At 36.0% G+C, this 19,218-nt stretch overlaps 1 protein-coding gene across 1 annotated transcript in view; it reads left to right on the forward strand.

The window, feature by feature from the left end:
* GNG13 (G protein subunit gamma 13) overlaps positions 1-19,218 on the forward strand; it is a 285,318-nt gene that overhangs the window by 4,063 nt on the left and 262,037 nt on the right. The window contains exon 2 of the mRNA XM_044089726.1: positions 8,345-8,417. The gene's annotated coding sequence lies outside the window, so the exon portion shown is untranslated. The remainder of the gene's footprint in view (positions 1-8,344; positions 8,418-19,218) is intronic.

The raw sequence follows: 19,218 nt of genomic DNA on the forward strand, positions 1-19,218 counted from the left end.
GCTAAGGGAATTGTGTTCAGTATTACAATTTTTTCACTGTGACATAGGTTTGAGGATGCAAATCAATATGCTAAAGGATTCGTTTATTTAAAATACTTGCATACCTCTGGCAACTTTATGTAAATTTTAAGAATGATTTGAATGATCAGTCATAGGTGTGCCCAGCTTTTTTAATAAATAAATCTTCTGTAGCTACTCTTGTAAAAAATGCTCTTTTGAATGCAGTACTTTTTATTCTGCCTTTACTTTACATTTGCCTGCAATGACCTCTTGGTGGTTTGTGCTACCTGCCTTGTGATTGTTCACGTGTGCTCCTGTAATTTTTATCTTCCTCCCTGTGGAAGAAGAGGTAAGAAACCTCTAACTGGTAGTGTCTCATTACCAAAAGTCTTCTGAATGCATACCAGATTACATGTCCCCTTTCAAGAGTGTTGCAGCTTATCTTTATTAACAATAATTGTTTTCACACTGTGCATGAATCCTAGGGCTCAGGTGATAGGAGTTGCAGGTAACATCATCATGTAATATGTCTAGCACTGAAGAACAGACATGATGTTTATGTCAAGATACATGTTCACAGTCAACAGTTTTCAGAAATCTTTTATTTTTACTTGTTTACTTATTTAAATATTCCTTTCTGTCTGCTCCTTAGTGCAGAGTGCTAAAGCTCTGACTATGCCCAGACATCCTGCTGAGAGTCCCAGGAATTGGTGGAACCAGACCAGGTGGCTGGAGGTTGATTGGTTAATGCTTTTCTGTACTTACTATTCAGAGGCAAAGTGCTAAAATTTGAAAAGTAAGGGCTGGACATGGATGTGACTCTGCCAAGGACAACACATTTACTATAGTCATCATAAGTACATATGTGGAGTTAGTCACGTGGCCTGGGGACAGTATAGCAGGCCCTCCACTTCAGGGGACACACATGTCAGTTAATCAGAGAGTACGGTTATGAACAGCATCAGAAACCCCCACCTGAATTATAACTTTGACAAGATCAGGTCTTGCCTCCAGGGTGACATATGAACAGATCAGTGGTGGGAAACTCTGATGGTCAGCAAAAGAAGAGATAAACTCTGATCATCTGCAAGTGCCGGGATAAAAAAAAATATTTTTTTCATAGACATGGTTTAAGGACATGTACATCACTTGAATGCTAGCAATATCTATTTGTGTTTTTCATGCATCATCACCACTGTGACTTCACATACAATGACCTCACAAGTAAACTGCTTGAGAAAATGTATCATGTAATTTGATTAGCAGTGACAGCCTTGTGAGTGAGTTCAGAAAGCTGATATATAAAAAGGGATGCTGTCCTGAAGGCAGAATTTATAAATATTCATCTTGTACTTTCAGTTTACTGCATTTTTAAATATCAGAATTGGTAAAACAATAAATGTATTTTATTAAAGAAGAAATGCTTTGCTTCTTTATAACAGTGAATATTAATATTAATAGACTAGTTTTTCAAAAGATATTTCTCACAATGCTAGATATTATATAATCATGAAAAAATACTCAGTCGTCAGGACAATATTTCTTTTTATATATCAGCTTTCTGAACTCACTCACTGGGATATCACAACTGATCAAATTCCATTTTATACTCAGAACCTCATATTGTTATCCCCCTCCCCCGTTGTGTATAAAAATATATGCTTCCCTGAAAATGTTGGCTTCTATAAATTTAACAAATGTATGTATCAAGTATACTAAAAAAGTTCTGTATATAGGTAAGTTAGATTCAGAGTGGTGATGCAGATGTAAGTTAAGACAGTTGTAAACATTTCATCCACATTAAGCCATCAAATTTCCAAAAAATGTGTAAAAAATGTACTTGGTTGAGAACAGAGAACATACCTGCCTATTTTCATGTAATCTCATGTGTAAACTATCGAGCAACTCTGAAATCAAAATATTGTAAATGAAATATGTAAAAGTAATAAAAAATGAGAACATAATGTTTCTAGTCAAGATTTTGCACATAAGAGAAAGAATAAACATTTCCCCAGGCATTATCCCTGTACACTCAATATTTAACCGTAGTACTTCCAATGTTGCAAAAACTCAGAGATAAGGCAAAAGTAATAAAGAAAGATAACCTCATAAATCAGAAAAAATAAAACCTCGCCTTTTTCACTTTAAGTTGTCCAACATATAGATAGTATTAAACAGCACATATGATGAAGCAACAGCCTGGCACTAATGCATTGACAGACTGACTCTCCTAAAAGATACTTGACACTAAATACTGACAAACCCAACAAATGATAGTCATACCTCTCAACCTCTTAGCGCAAAAAATCTGGACAAAGGCATCCAGAATGGGGGACAAAGACCCAGAAATAGGGACAGAGTTTAAATATTGGTGAACTTAGACAGTAGCTAGAATAACAGGATTTGTCTTAGCATGCATTTTTCTGAAGGATATGAAGTCTGAAACACAAATGTATATCAATGTCTAGTGACTTCAGTCCTCAGATCATCCCAGTGATTTGCCAGAAAATTACAAATCTTATGAGGAACAGACCAAAATATGAGGTAAAAATCTGGACATTCTGCAAAAATCTGGACAGTTGAGAGGTGTGTGGATAGTGTTATGTTACAGAGGCAATTCTCTCAGAGATGGCTTCACCATTCTGAAAGAAATTTCTCAAACAAATATTTTTTTATAAATATTCAGTAAAACTACACAGAACCGTACACCCCCCCCCCCCCAAAAAAAAAGTTTATCATGCTGCAGTAAATGAAAGGGGGAAGTCATTCTCTAGTATTAGTTTGAAATTATATTTTGGTCATAACAGACACCACTCTACAATCATTTCCTTGGAGAAATGGGAATAGAAGAGGATCTCCACACAGAAAATAGTGGTGATCCTCTAAACAGACAACTTCAAAAACTGATAACTGTTTGAAATTCCAATAAAAGGAAACACAATCCTTAAACAAGACTAATTGTTCATAAAGGGGCTTGTATACACTAAGTCAAAGATTACGGTATCTCAGATTGTTCCTATTATGCTGAGATGTAGTCTCAGAGTTAGTATGTATAAAAGTATGGAGGGTATAGTCCCCTATATTTGGGGAAGAGGGGTCTTGCCCAGCCAACTTGCAAAAGCTCTTTAAACATTCATTCTTCTTTTAATTTGCTGTTTATTTTAAATAGTTGTGGGACTTGCAGCTACATGTCTTACAATTATAATAGGAAAACTCAAAAATTCATATCATAGTTCTGAAAATAATGATTCATTACGACAAAGAAACAGAATCATTAAAATGCAGAGTTCAAATAGCTTTCTTTGCTTTATGCTGCTAGTTGCTTGCATTCCTTAATATAAAATTAATTTACAATCCACATTAGTGTAAACAGAGATTTTTAAGAATTACATGATGGATTCATTGTTAAGTAGAAAGACTGGTAGACTGAGGCAAAGACATTTGCCAATGGTAAATCAAGACCAGACTTTCTGTTGTTTATATCTAAGACACAAAACTTACTTTTTTCCTAGGTTCTTTGCAACCTATGGTACTAACATGTAAGACCTTTTGATTGTTTATTTATTTGTTTGTTTTTCTATGTTTATCTGTTTATCTAGCTATCTATGTTTGTTTTTCTGGTAGGTGATCTGGTCCAAAGATAATTTTCAGTCATGACCCAAGCCCACGACTAGGCTATAACAAATGTAAGCTGACACCAATTTGTAGTATACTGTATTTACGGCAAAGTTGTATCAACAGTGTAGTGTCTGTTTATTGGTGTGGCCTCTTTATATATTTGATCATTTCTGATTTATGCCAAAAATCATGGTTAACAAATACATTGATAGCCTATTTTAGTATTACCTAAAGTGTGGTTGGAAACTAAAACAGCTTCTGCAGCCTAAACCCGACCCACTGAAATCATCATTTATTATTTTAAAACCAGCTACATGTCCCATGTCTCCGCAAGTTCTTTTAGCCAGTTTATGGGTAGCTAATGAATTTTGTACCATTCATTTTATTCATCCCTTTACTGTTAGGCAGGTCACTACCTGTAATTCCCCTTGGTTAGTATGTGTGATGTTAGCTTGAAATAAGTATTGCTGAACGTAAATATGTTGTTAGGGTGAGCGGTAGTACAAATACCCCAGACAGACACAGCACTGTACATAAGGAGTTTTCCTTTACAGTCACTATCCCCTCTTATTTCTGATAGCTTAAATGAGAAGGAACATGCAACGATTTATTTCTTAGGACCGGGTCATACCCTGGGCTTGATGAAATTACTGTGGATTTACTTTTCTTTGTATCGATATGCATATGTTTGGATTGTTATTACTATAGTTTTTGTTAGGTAGATAGGCTGCTGTAAATTCATGTTTTTAAATGTTATATATTTATAATAATTATATAGGCTGTATCTATATTCACAAAATGTATGTGTATGCATAAAGTTCAATTTGTCTGTGTTGACATGAAGTTTCTTATTTACTAGATTTAAACACTTTATTTGCACGTTTGCATATTGTGTATGCTTTCACAATGAAAACTTTGCATTCCAGTGTCTCTGTTTTATTTTACTGATGAAGCGCGAATGAGGACAAAACCAGTATGTGTTACTGCAATAATGTTGATAGAGTACACTCAAGTACTTCACGTCTAGACTAAATCTGCATTTGTTCTCTCAATTGTGTGTTTGTCTGCTGGGACAGAAATACACTGGGTAAATGTGTCACTTGAAAGTATGTCAAAGTAGCGATTCTTTCTGTGGCATACAGAGTTTCAGTATTTATTCCAAAGACCAACAGGTATAATGAGCTTGTACTTACTTGTCAGAAGTGCTTTGTAAAAAAAGAAAAAAAAAAAAACTGGGGTGAAATTAGCCATCCTGCTCTTCACTAGAAACTCTTTATTAACATCAGTGAGTTGCATACAAAAAACGTCATCTGCTTAAGGGACAATTATTCCACACTGATATTTTTTTCTCATTAAGTGGTGCCCTTCTTTCACTTTAATCTGACTACAAAACTGCTACCTACATACACAAAAAGATTACTTTTACTGTTTTGTATCTCAAGCTGTTCATGGTGTTTCTCTGCGCACCAGGTTGGTTTTCTTGAAAGCTCACATTATTTCCTTCTCACATTTCGCACGTCATCTGTGGCATCATGTAATGTGTTTGAATAAAGGGGAGCTACATATCCTATTTTTCCATCCTTATAAAGTTCACTGGCTCTAGCAACAAGGTCAACAGAGAGTTTTAAACCTGGGTACTAAATTCAGTCATTCACAGATAAATAACTTCGTCCTTATAGCTATAGTATGAACAAAAGCTCTAAACAGGCACTAGTTATATTTCAGGCCCTGAAATGCACCTTTGAGCAAAAGATGATCACTGGCAAAAATGAATGATGTCATTGCAAAATACAAGCAGCCACCATTCTGCTAGTGGGAGTCAAAAAGCAGGAAATTACAATACTCTTTTTTGTAAGTCACTGGAGAGAGGACCACAATAAATATTTTACAGTGCAGTTTCTGCCTCATAAAATTAATATCAAAGCAGCAAAAAAACTTGACTGTGAAATAAAATTATAGTAGGTCCCTATCATACCATTTTGGGGTATAAGGTAAATGTATCAGAAAATAATAATCATTTAGAGTGATGCAAGGGCAATAGTATTGCAGAAAAGATCACAATATCATGAGTACATATTTTTCAGTTTTTAGGGTGTAACATACAGTGGGAAGAGCAGTAGAAGGACACCAGGCTAAAGATGGAGGAAGTGGAGATGGAACTGGATGCTAATTGGGAGGATAAAGGTCAAAGACAGATGGGATACCTCTCATTGTCCCTGTTGTGAGGTGCAACATGTGTGGAGAGTGTAGTAATGTCTGAAGAATTAATGGGCTTATTAAGAGCAGGAGCTAAGGAAGGACATGTTGGGAATCCTGGAAAGAAAGCTAGTTTCATACAGGCCAACAGTCCACAGGACAACATGGTTCATGAGCTCATGGCAAGAGGAGCTGTCATTTTTATCTAATCCAGCTTTATAATTGGATCACAGGTGATTCTGGCAAGACATTTGGTAGATGTAGTCTCCCTGGACTTCACCAAAGCCTTTGACCCAAACCAACAGATGATAGGAAAACTGAGGGTGAGCAGGGTGACCTGGTAGGAATAAGACTGAAGAACCAGATTGTTTCACATTTGAAGGATACAATGCCGAGGGTTTTGGTGAGGGGGCCATCATTGGGCATATTGAAAGTGATTAGCACTATATGTATATAGGTATCTATTTATATATGTTATTGTATTTTATTTTAACTAGATAAGTAAACTGAACAAAAGCTCTTTTACAGTCATGACCTGGTCCAAAGGCATATATAACAGTAACACAATGTGCACAGTAATTTTAACAACATATTGAAAACAGTTACATTATGGTCAATTACACTTGCATAAAGATTAGATTTAACAAGTCAATTAACCTAATAAACATTGTAGAAAAAAGCAGAAAGCATTTGTTTTCAAACATCAAAGTATCAGCCAAGGTTGTTGTTGTTGTTGTGTCTTTCGGCTTTTCCTGGTTAGGAGTCGCCACAACGGAACTCCGGTCCGCTAATGATTGGCAGTAGATTTTTATGTGCCGAGTTGCCAGCCCTGATGCACAACCTTCAACGAAGGTATGCCCATTCACGCATGTCAGACAGAAGACACTCTAGCTGAGAATCGAACGGGAGAACGTCTTACTGTCAGGCGACAGTACCACCACCGCAGAAAGTATCAGCCAAGGTAATAGTCAATAATAAATAGTTCTGCAGGGGTCAGTCCTGGCTGCAGTATTTTTCAGTATGTTTATTTCATACATTTGTGAGGGAGTTACAAACAGGTTTTTGTCTTCACTACTAGTGAATGGGGTGAAAAGTTCAAGGAAATATTTGGAAAGTCTGACCAAGTGGGCAGAAAGATTGTACTTGCAGTTCATTGCAAACAAATGCAAAGCACTGCATGTGAGCTGCAACGACCATGGTCTAGTGACTGATAGCATCAGAGCAGCAAAAAGGGCATACGAGCATTAATAATACCTGGACTGGACCACCAGCAGTAAACAGAATATTTGAGTGCATTTTCAGGGGGATCCACTCCAGAAGCAGATTCCCCCAGCACTAGGCCCTGCCCAGACCATATCTTGAGTTCTGTGGGCACATCTGAATGACATTCATTGTATGGGACAGTTGAAAAAAAAAAAGACTTGGGGTGAAGTATATTATTAAATGCATTTAAAGGACAGACTAGATAAGCTTACTATCTCCTGCCATTAAGTAAATATTTTTATGGAAGCTGTGCTGTTTTGGTCCTTTACCTCTGCTGTAAGTTAATGTATTGTTATTTTATACATCTATTAAGAATCTCAGTATGATGCACAATGTCCTTTATTCTGCACCCTCTGAAGGTTTGAAAGTCAGAAGTCACTGGATGTGAATATTATTCACCTGTAAAAATACATTGACAGGTATAGTAAATGGTTTAGGCACACTGAGCATTACAACATATTAATGAAATAGTGAGAACTTAGATTTAGAATTTTATTTATTCCATCAGGCAGTCAAAGAGATATAGTAAGGCCTATTATAGAACAGGGCAACTAGAATGTAGAATGCAAAAATATAGTCAGAAATGTATGACCATCATGAAAAAGTACAGACTGAATAGTAAGTGTTCAGACTGCTGTGTCACAGAACATGGTGGTGTCAGGAGCCCAGTGTAGAAATATCTCAGAGAACCGTGTTTGCAGACTTAAATGCATAATGTATAGACGGGTGGTCCATCTGGAGCAACTCAATGCTTGATGAGCAAAAACAAGATACAGAGGAAAAAACTAAGCAGGAAAGAAGGCATGAGCAGCTGCAGGAAGTAGCTTCTGATAGTTCTATTACCACCTTTGGGATGGAGCAAAAAACTGCTTTCAAAGCTGCATCTTCTGGTTATGCCCTCAAGTAAGCTAGCCTCTCCACTGATGGACCCTACATCATTCTGTTCCTTAAGTCTGTGACACTGGTGCCTAGCAACCTCCTCCTTATTCACATTGGCTTGGTCTGTTTATTCGGGCAGCTTATGTTACTGTATTTGTAGATCTGACACTGCTGTTGTCTGTGTGTGCATTTGTGTGTATAAATAAATGATAGATAAATAGATGTTTGTGTATTTTGTCTTGTGTGTTATCTATAATGCTTATATAGGCAGCAGGTGATAATAGGATATGAAGCCTACTCCAAAATAACCTCAAGAAGAAATGAATGGTTTGCTTCTAAATATTATCATTCCATTGTGAAAATAACTAAATAATCATTTATTTTTCAGTATCAAGACGCTGAAGCTTGGTAACCACTGAAGTGTAAGAAGAAAAGGCATTAATTAGACACTCTTGAAACTGGTAAGTACTGTATTCTAAGGAGCACTTACCTAAGCTGGATTTGATTTTTTGCTGACGCATTTTGACATTGTGAGGCCATTGGTATTATGTGACCTTGTTTTTGCAGTAACTGTTGCTATTGGGTGCCTTTCTGATTTATTTTTGTTGCTGTTGTTTTTTAATACATCCCTCCACTGATATTAGACCTCAAAACCCTTGAATGCCCTCAAAAATACTGTTAGTTTTCCCCTTCTCTTTAGTCCCGTTAATTTATTGTGGTCTCCATCAGAGTTAGCTGGTGCTTTCACTGTGTGCAAGGCTCACAATTTTTCATCCCTCCCACAAGTATAAATAATGAATGACTCTGTCCACATCACCTACATACATAGTAAGACAAGATATATATATTAAAAAAAAAACTTAAAATACTGTTCCCTGCAGTGCTGAGCTATCTTTAATACATCCATGCAAATATCGCACTCCTTGAATTGAATTTTACAGTCCTATACCTGGTGCATACCGCCACCTCCCACCCAAAATATGTTTCATACTACAAACATTGCTGCTCTGTGGAGTAATTGAGTGGCAAGAAGTAGCAGCCAATAAAAAAGTGAGTAGGCTAGCTTGCTTACCAGTTATCATGCATTATCGCCCATACCACACCTCCTGCTATCCTCACTGATTGATTAAATCACTGATGACTGCTAACCAATCAGAACTAAGACCACTGATGTCTGTATATTGATTTATTATCTTGTGTAAAATGTTTCTGCAAATTCTTGCAAGTGCTAGCAACATTGTTTTTTTTTTAATAAGAAACATCTTTATTAAATTATGTATGACATAGGCAATCGTACATTTATATTGGCACAATTTCAGTTGCAAACATTATACATTACAAACCATGCTGACATAACTGTAGCTGCAAACATTATACATCACTTATAATATATCCAGTCATTGTCAGTCAAACATTACATAGCTCATTCAAATCCTGCCTTCTTTTAAACCTTGTTCCTTCTCTGCATGTATTGATCCCACAATTCCCATTTTTTTCCTCTATAATTTGCTCCTACCCTTTTCTAAAGATTAAAATTCCAGTTGTTATATCTCTGTTACTATCTTTGCTACTTCTAGTAAAGTTGGTTTAGAATCTGATTTCCATTTTGTATTAATTGCTTTTTTTGGTAACCATCATAATAATTAGATCTAGGCAATTCTGATTCTGTATCATAGCTCAAAAAATAATTTCTTTAGGTACACCAATTTGCTCACACCGGCAGAATAGTCTGTAGGGAATCTTTAAAGTCTGCTAATTCATTACACTCCCAGAAAATATGTTCCCAATTACCTCTTTCTTCCCCATCACACCTTCAATATTTGCTGTCTACCCAAGGAAAAATTCTTTGGAGTCTACTTGTGGTATAAAAATACCTATGTAAACACTTCCAAGCAAAGATCCTACATTTTGTTGCATATTTGGGAGACTTACATATATCCCCCATTGTTTCTTTGTGAAACGCTTATCCAATCTCTCTTCCCAATCCTTTCTAACCTCCTCTAATTGATTCTTATAGTTATCATGCACTATTTTGTATGCTTTACTAATTATTTCTTTCTTAACTTCAACTTCTGTTCTAGATTCTACTAAAGAGCTAGTAACATTGTTGAAAACAAATTCTGGTCATCCCTTATTCCAGAGATGTACCACCCATGCCTCTCAACCTCTGAGTGCAAGGAATCTGGTCAAAGCCAAAAATACGGTGGGGTTATAGAAGTGCAGAATCAGTGACAGATTTTAAATATTGCTCTAATAAACTTAAAAATTGTATAAAGTAATATGTTTTGCTTTAGCATGCATTTTCTGAAGGATTTGAAGTCTGAAACTTAAATGTATGTCATTATTTAGGGACTACAATCCACACTGACTAGTCAGAAAACCACAGATTTTATGAGGAACAGACGAAAACTACAAGGCAAAACTGGACATTCTGGGAAAATCTGGATAGTTGAGAGATGTGGCATACCTCTCTAAAGAGTCAATAGTGGTATTAACAACTTATATGGAAACCTGAGGTAACCAGTAAAATTCAGACGTTTGAAGTAGATTTTTTTTCATATTTATGTCCCTTCATCAAATGCCCACAATATCAAATGGCTAAATATCAAGCTTGAATTATCAAAATGCAGAAGATCAAAACAGTAAAATAGAAACAAAATGATCTTTTTTTTGCAAGGGGGTTCACATGGGGGACTACATCCCCCCAGATCACCTGCTAATTATATATACCAACTCCAAGAGTGCACCACAGTGGGCAAAAGACAAGTTGTTCAATCCCTGCTGTTCCACATTCTCAAATAACAGAGATTACGTTCACTTCTGTCCTTCAATATTCAATCTTTTGATATTGCCAGCTCAATGTTTAGTCATTTGATATTGTGGGCATTCAACAAAGTAACATAGATCTGTTTTTGCTTCCCTGCTGCAAGTATTAAAAAAATAAACCACCAGGCACTGCCAGCTTTTATTGCTGCTACTCATCTGTTAGCCTTTTAAGGTGGGACTGAAGGGTTGTGTTGGAGTTTGTGCCAACCCCCTACTTTACAGCAATTAGTTGCTTGCTTTTAAACAGTCTGTACTTGAAAAATAATAATATAGTTAAAATTATTCTTCTGTTAGAGTTAATAAATTCTTTCAAAATATTTCTGATAAGTTGTGCCAGTTTAAGTTCTTAATAAACAAGAAGTCAGTTTATTTTTATTTGGTTATTTATTTGTATTGTTTATTTAGCAGATAGGTGAACTGAACCACAGCATCCCCTTTTCAGTCATGACCTAGGAATAGTAAAGGGTATATTAAAATTACAATGGTAAGGTAACATGCACAAGAACTACATAAATGGGCCAGATTCCAAAAAAGTTGCTGTCAGTGTAAGAATACCCTGATTCCGAAAGACTTGCTCTCAGTGTAAATGACTTACTTCAGTGTAAGGCCTGTCTATAAACAGTCTTGTACGGGGGGATGGGGAAGATTCTACAGAACTGCTCTCAGTCTGCCCTCAGTGCAAGTGGTCATTTACACTGAGAGCAAGTCATTTGGAATCGGGCCCAGTGCTATGTACCATATTTACACAGAGCAGTAAAACCAGCATACTATAATCAACACCAAAGAGGTTTAACAAAGAACTCAATATCAAATCTTACAGAAATAGTTGTAAACTTGAAATTGCTATATCGAGCAAAGGATAACCACAAGACTTTAATTATCTGAAGAGCCTCAGAGACCATACATAGCACTGCACCAAGCTTAGTTATAATGACATCACTCACTCAAATACAGGGAAAATAACACCTTTGTAGGTAAATTCATCTCTAATTTCTCCCTTATGTTGCCTCCAAATTTCCCAGTCGAAAGTAGCCTGTATGTACTACCTATCCCCAGTATTTGCATGTGAGCAGATGCTAATAGTGCACTCCAGGACCAAAAGCACTGGCTCTGTGGGTCCAAATAGCATGCCAGGCTATTTTCTGGTCAGTATGAAACACCTCCTATCATATTGCCTCCAACCTTATTCAGTTACAGGCTATCCACTGGACTTGTAACATCAGCCTAGATAACAGCAGTAGTAGTTCTTTTCCACATATAATGCCCTACCAAGTACTTATTAAACCTACAGGACTTCTTTGAAAGAGTCACAAAAGCACTAGATAAGGTTAACTCCATGCACACAGCTTGCCTCAGTTTAGCTAAAGCTTTTGACACTATACATCACTCTGGCTTCACTGACAGTCAAACTTAATATAAATCCCTAAATAAAGCACTGGACTGGCAACAGTCTCACTGATAGACACCACTCTGTTACAGTTAATGGCACACTATCCTCCAAAAGACTTGTTATCTGTGTTGCTGTACAGAGCTCTGTTTTGGGATAATATTCCATTTGGCTTGTAATTTTATGATGTCAAATCCAGTATTAAACACCTCTGGCTTACCCAGCTGATTGACTGTTGCAAGCTTTTAGGCATCATCAGCTCCCCTGAAGATACTTTTACCTTCTAAATCATACAAACAGGAACAATGTCACAGCTGACACATTAGCAATACCCCCTTAAAACTGATACTATCATTAGAGACCTAGATTCCGTTTTTGACTACCATGTATCCATTGTCATTAGGAAAGCATTCTACCTCCCTCAAATTATTACTAAGTGCATTATCTCTCAGGCAGAAGAGGTAATCATTCCCCTCCATTCGTCCCTCATCACAGCCAAACTAATGTTCATTGTGCCCTTAGGTACATACCTGTCAAATCACCTAAACAAATTTGAAAAGCCCCAGTGGCTCCTCAGTAAAACAATTTTGGTATGATCTCACTACGTTTCCCAGAGTGTCTAAAAGATCTCTCTCTTTCTCTTCTGTGCCCATAAAGATGCCAACATAGTGACCTCTGCCTGCAAAACAATAAACAACTCAGTCCTGCTTGATGAACTACATAGCTACAAGATGGGTTGGACCATGATTTCAAGATTAAGAGACCTACATCTGTACTGCAATATAAATAGGACTTGATGGCATAACAGGTATCTCTGCCAAAGGATCCATTACCTCAAGAACAAATACCATCAAATCTAATATAGACAAATGGATGGATAACTATAAATTTATCCCAGGCCTACCCCCCCCCCCCATGGAGAAGAGGAGTAACTATTTGCTTGTGCCAGTGGGATTTCAGTGACTAGACTTGAAAAAAGCTCAACTAGTCTATTGTGTAATAGGAATGAAAGAATCTGTGAACCTAGAGGCAACAATTTACACAAATATATACAGTGGAAGTGCTAGTACTGTTATGATCCAATGGTTTCTGACTGCATACCAGGTCTATTTTAACTAAACTGCAAGACATAAAAACCCTTTCAGATTACAGATTTAGCAATACATATTACTGCTTCCGTCCTTATAATTAGCATTATAGGAAGCAGACGTATTCAGTGTATCATTAAAATATTTCAGAATATCAGGCAGTGCAGACTTTAAAAGAAATGATAAAACATAAACTGCGGACTCTGCACGACTTATATTTAAAACAAAGAATTTATTGTTGGTAAGCGCTTTCGCGTACTCCTGTACGCTTCATCAGACCATAAAACAATGCTGTAAAACAGGCTGTTATATACTCAGACTTTTCCTATAATTAATTAATTAAATTAACCAATTTGAATCAATTATTTAAATGAGCCTAGTGGAACTTTAAAAACCTTAGTTAAGGCAGTTCACTTAGAACATTACATAAACTTGATTCAGAGAAAATAAACTTTAAAAACCTTAGTTAAAGCACTTCACTTAGGACATTACATAAACTTAATCCTGAAAAATTCATTATTATAAAGTTGCTTAAACAACAAAATATTAACTGATTATAGGCTGTTAAGCTATCATGCTCACCTCTAACTAGAAAAAACATTAAAAAGTGTATAAATATAATAAATATGCATCTGTTGCTAAAAAGCTTTCACTATAAATCATTTTAAAATTATAACAAAATGTAGAAGCATATAAACATCTAGGGATATGAATACATGGAAAGGGCATTAATATGAGTATGTATACCTGTATAAATATTAAGTTACCAATTCTTAAAAAGCTTGTAGCAACATTAAATGTTTTCATAGAGCATTTAGAATCTAGTCTGCTCTGAACATAACATATATACAGTTGTTAAAAAACCTTACTAAAAAACTCATTCCTTATGCTTCAGCACACTCTATCACTATTCAACTTTAAAATTGTAAAACAACCGAGGAAGTAAATATAAATGTGGAATAGCAAAATTTTGCTGTTTGAAGAAAGACACTAAATAAATCTGCTTGCTCTGACAGATGTGAAACCAAACTTCAAACCTATCCCTAGGTGGAATGAAACTAAAATGTATGAGCTGAACTACATTGTTTTAAAATGAATACAGGAACCTCTAAGGCATACTATCTTCGTGCATTGAGGTAGGGTTTAATGGAGACATAGAGGTTCAAACCTGGAGGGTGGTGCCCTCTTAATCTGAAAATCCATTTCAGTTCTTTAAGTTCCAAAAGGTTGATGTAATCTCCACCTCTAAAACCTGGTTCTATTATTTCTAACACTCTAAAGACATATAATAATGAATTTTTCAGGATTAAGTTTATGTAATGTCCTAAGTGAAGTGCTTTAACTAAGGTTTTTAAAGTTCATTTTCTCTGAATCAAGTTTATGTAATGTTCTAAGTGAACTGCCTTAACTAAGGTTTTTAAAGTTCCACTAGGCTCATTTAAATAATTGATTCAAATTGGTTAATTTAATTAATTAATTATAGGAAAAGTCTGAGTATATAACAGCCTGTTTTACAGCATTGTTTTATGGTCTGATGAAGCGTACAGGAGTACGCGAAAGCGCTTACCAACAATAAATTCTTTGTTTTAAATATAAGTCGTGCAGAGTCCGCAGTTTATGTTTTATCACTACTCAGCTTTTTTCTAACTACGGCTCTTTAGTTGTGGTGGATCTTACTTTTACACAGTTTTTCTTTGCATATTTCTACCACAACGCACGACATGTCTACAGTCAATGTGGAACTTGACTATGTGCCAGAACCGAGGATACCTAGAAGAAAAGAAATGTGGACTACTTTGTTGAAAGATGGACTTAATCCTTTATTGGATCTGGACTTGAAAGTACCGAATGGTAATACTGTAGAGATTAGCAATGATAGACTTGAAGTGTTCAATGACAAGATAAAAACTTTAGAGAATGATTTGTATAAATATCAACGCCTTAATTGGCAAAGAAAACATATGGAAGCCTGCATACGCTTTAAACTTATTCCAAGAGGAATGCGCATACTATGTATGCCTTCCTATGGTGACACTCATCCCCAGTTACTTAAGCGATGGCAAGAAATAAATTTAGAGGCTAGTATGCAGTATGTTAAGCTTATTATTGACTACTTCAGTCCTGTGGAGAGTGAATTATACTCTAAAATCAACAACTTACAAAAAGAACTTATTGAAGGCTTCACTGATGACTGTTATCTAAGGAGAATGGATAGCTTGTTTAATCAAGTCAGCTCATATGCCCTTAGGTTGCAGCAAACCAAACAAAAGAAGCTGCAACGGGATTTCGAAGATTTTACTTCGGGCAATGTCTTCGTTTGGCCGAGGAGAGAACCTACCAACACCAACACCCGTATGCAGGCTCCAAACACGGCGCCGTTTGATGACACAATCATAACTGTCACAGAACCGGCATCTACAACTACTAGAGGGAACCAGGAGGACAACTCGAGGGAAAACTTTGTTACACCACCTGAAGGTCCTGTCCCAGCCACTATTGAAGCAGCTACATCAACTCCCCTTCCCAACCAGGAGGCGTACCGTAACAAGCTCAGTCATGCAAACCTAGGAGCCATTCCTAAAGATGAAAGTAAAGCTTTTTTACCGTTTCCGATAAAAAAGCTAATGCCAGCAAGAGAACGAAGAAACAGCTGGACCAAGAAAAGAAAACTATCCGAAGACAGCGAAGTGTTCCAGAGAAGGAGATACAACCAATAAGTAATCTACTTGTTTTCAATATGTCCAGGTACGTGCTTTCTGCTTTTGAACAAGAAGTTCTTAATAAGGGACTGTCTTTTGTCCCATCGCAAAGGAGTAAGCTCCCAGAAGTATTGAAAGACCTCAGGTTGTTTGGGCGTTCTATAGCACTTAAAATCTTTTTTAAAGCCAAGTCAACAGGAACTAATGCTGTCGACGTAGACAGTTTCCAGTTTAAAAAGAAAAGTACTTTTCATCCTGTTATACCTGGACATGTAGAATTGTTCATAGAATTGTGCGAAAATGATTTGTATGATTACTTTAAGAATAACAATAGAAAATGTACGTTTTTTAATATGTCAAGCGATTTGTATTCATCCTTGCACAATCTGATAAATAACGACAGCTTAGTCTTTAGACCAGTAGACAAAGGAGGTGGGGTTGCCATCTTCGACAAAGTAACATATCAAAACTTAATGTACAACATGCTTGGTGACCAAACTACTTATAAAGAGATAAATGAGCTCGAACTATCCAAAATCTTTACCAGAGTTAGGGAAGATATATATGATCTTCTTATGTGTGGCCAGGTGACAGAAGAACTGTATAACTATTTTAATGTTGAAAAACCTTTTTTACCGGCCATCAAAGGCCTGCCAAAAATGCACAAAGGAGTGATGCCCCCCCCTATTAGACCGATAGTAGCCAGTGAAGGATGGCTTACTGAAAAGATGTCTGTATATTTGGAGAAAACTTTAAGACCGATAGTTAATGTAATTCCAAATATTTTAAAGGACACTTATCATCTTCTTGAGTCCTTAGAATCTCTAGATAAGAATCTGATCAAAGGACAACATTTATTAGTTACTTTAGATGTAACCAGTCTCTTCACTTCCATACCGAACATAGAAGGAATCCAACCAGTGAGAGAATTTCTATCGTTACACACACATTTTAAGAATAATGACATCATTCTCCTCTGTCAGCTGTTAGATTTAGTTCTCTACAACAATGTATTTTGTTTTGAGGAACGAACCTTTTTGCAGATATCAGGGGTAGCCATGGGCACCCCTAGTGCAAACACTTATGCCAATTTGGTGATGCATAAGTGGGAAAGGGACTTCATTTTCACTCACCCATGTTACAAAAAAATCTTGGCTTACTACCGTTTTGTGGACGATATTCTAGTGATTTGGGATGGCTCTAAAGAGGAATTTTTAGAATTCAAAAAATATCTGGAGTCCACAACAACATATTTGAAATTCTCAGCTCATATGTCCTATGAAACAGTAAGTTTTTTGGATGTAAGCCTCAGTATCACTAATGGTAGGCTAAGCTCAACCCTATTTAGGAAAGCCCGCTGGAGGAATTCCATTTTGTGCTATGACAGTATGCACCCTCGGCATATTTTCAAAGGGATAGTTAAGAGCCAATTCCTTACAATATCCAAGATATGTAAAAATAGAGAGGATTTAGTCCGTGAAGCAGACATACTGGAAAAAATCTTTGGAGACAGAAAGTATAATGCAACAATGGTAAAAAATATTAGAACTCAGGTCCTAGAAGAAGAGAAGAGCGTAAATTTACCGTCAGCTAGTAGGTTTAGCAGCAATGCTAAGTATATGAACTCATCCAGTCAAAGAAAAACGTTGAGTTTTATGACCACTTACACAAATGATAGTATGAACATCAGGAGGATCATTAATAATAACTGGAAAGTGTTGATTTCTGACCCCTTCACACAACAACTGGTAGGTACAATCCCCCATTTTGTTTATAGGAGTAACCAAAATCTTAAGAGAATGTTATGTGATAGACTTGGTAGCAAGGAGCAAGTTCCTACAGAGAATGCAGGCACCCACCCTTGTCATAGATGCAGTTATTGTAAATACATCACAAATGACCAAATTTTTATACACCCAGAAATTAACTATGTCTTCAAACCAAGATTCTCAGCAACTTGTGAGAGTTCAGGTCTGATTTATCTGGCAACTTGCATAAAATGTCCAGCTTTTTATGTCGGCCTGACTAAACGGAAACTTAAAAATAGAGTGTATAATCACACCTATGACATTAAAAAACAGAATGAGTTAAATGCCTTAGCAAAGCATGTATTGAACTGCCCTGGACATTCCTTTGTCTTTAGAGTGTTAGAAATAATAGAACCAGGTTTTAGAGGTGGAGATTACATCAACCTTTTGGAACTTAAAGAACTGAAATGGATTTTCAGATTAAGAGGGCACCACCCTCCAGGTTTGAACCTCTATGTCTCCATTAAACCCTACCTCAATGCACGAAGATAGTATGCCTTAGAGGTTCCTGTATTCATTTTAAAACAATGTAGTTCAGCTCATACATTTTAGTTTCATTCCACCTAGGGATAGGTTTGAAGTTTGGTTTCACATCTGTCAGAGCAGGCAGATTTATTTAGTGTCTTTCTTCAAACAGCAAAATTTTGCTATTCCACATTTATATTTACTTCCTCGGTTGTTTTACAATTTTAAAGTTGAATAGTGATAGAGTGTGCTGAAGCATAAGGAATGAGTTTTTTAGTAAGGTTTTTTAACAACTGTATATATGTTATGTTCAGAGCAGACTAGATTCTAAATGCTCTATGAAAACATTTAATGTTGCTACAAGCTTTTTAAGAATTGGTAACTTAATATTTATACAGGTATACATACTCATATTAATGCCCTTTCCATGTATTCATATCCCTAGATGTTTATATGCTTCTACATTTTGTTATAATTTTAAAATGATTTATAGTGAAAGCTTTTTAGCAACAGATGCATATTTATTATATTTATACACTTTTTAATGTTTTTTCTAGTTAGAGGTGAGCATGATAGCTTAACAGCCTATAATCAGTTAATATTTTGTTGTTTAAGCAACTTTATAATAATGAATTTTTCAGGATTAAGTTTATGTAATGTCCTAAGTGAAGTGCTTTAACTAAGGTTTTTAAAGTTTATTTTCTCTGAATCAAGTTTATGTAATGTTCTAAGTGAACTGCCTTAACTAAGGTTTTTAAAGTTCCACTAGGCTCATTTAAATAATTGATTCAAATTGGTTAATTTAATTAATTAATTATAGGAAAAGTCTGAGTATATAACAGCCTGTTTTACAGCATTGTTTTATGGTCTGATGAAGCGTACAGGAGTACGCGAAAGCGCTTACCAACAATAAATTCTTTGTTTTAAATATAAGTCGTGCAGAGTCCGCAGTTTATGTTTTATCACTACTCAGCTTTTTTCTAACTACG

This window comes from Protopterus annectens, chromosome 12.part0, assembly GCF_019279795.1.
Source record: "Protopterus annectens isolate FY-2018-M chromosome 12.part0, PAN1.0, whole genome shotgun sequence".
Classification (NCBI taxonomy): domain Eukaryota; kingdom Metazoa; phylum Chordata; order Ceratodontiformes; family Protopteridae; genus Protopterus; species Protopterus annectens.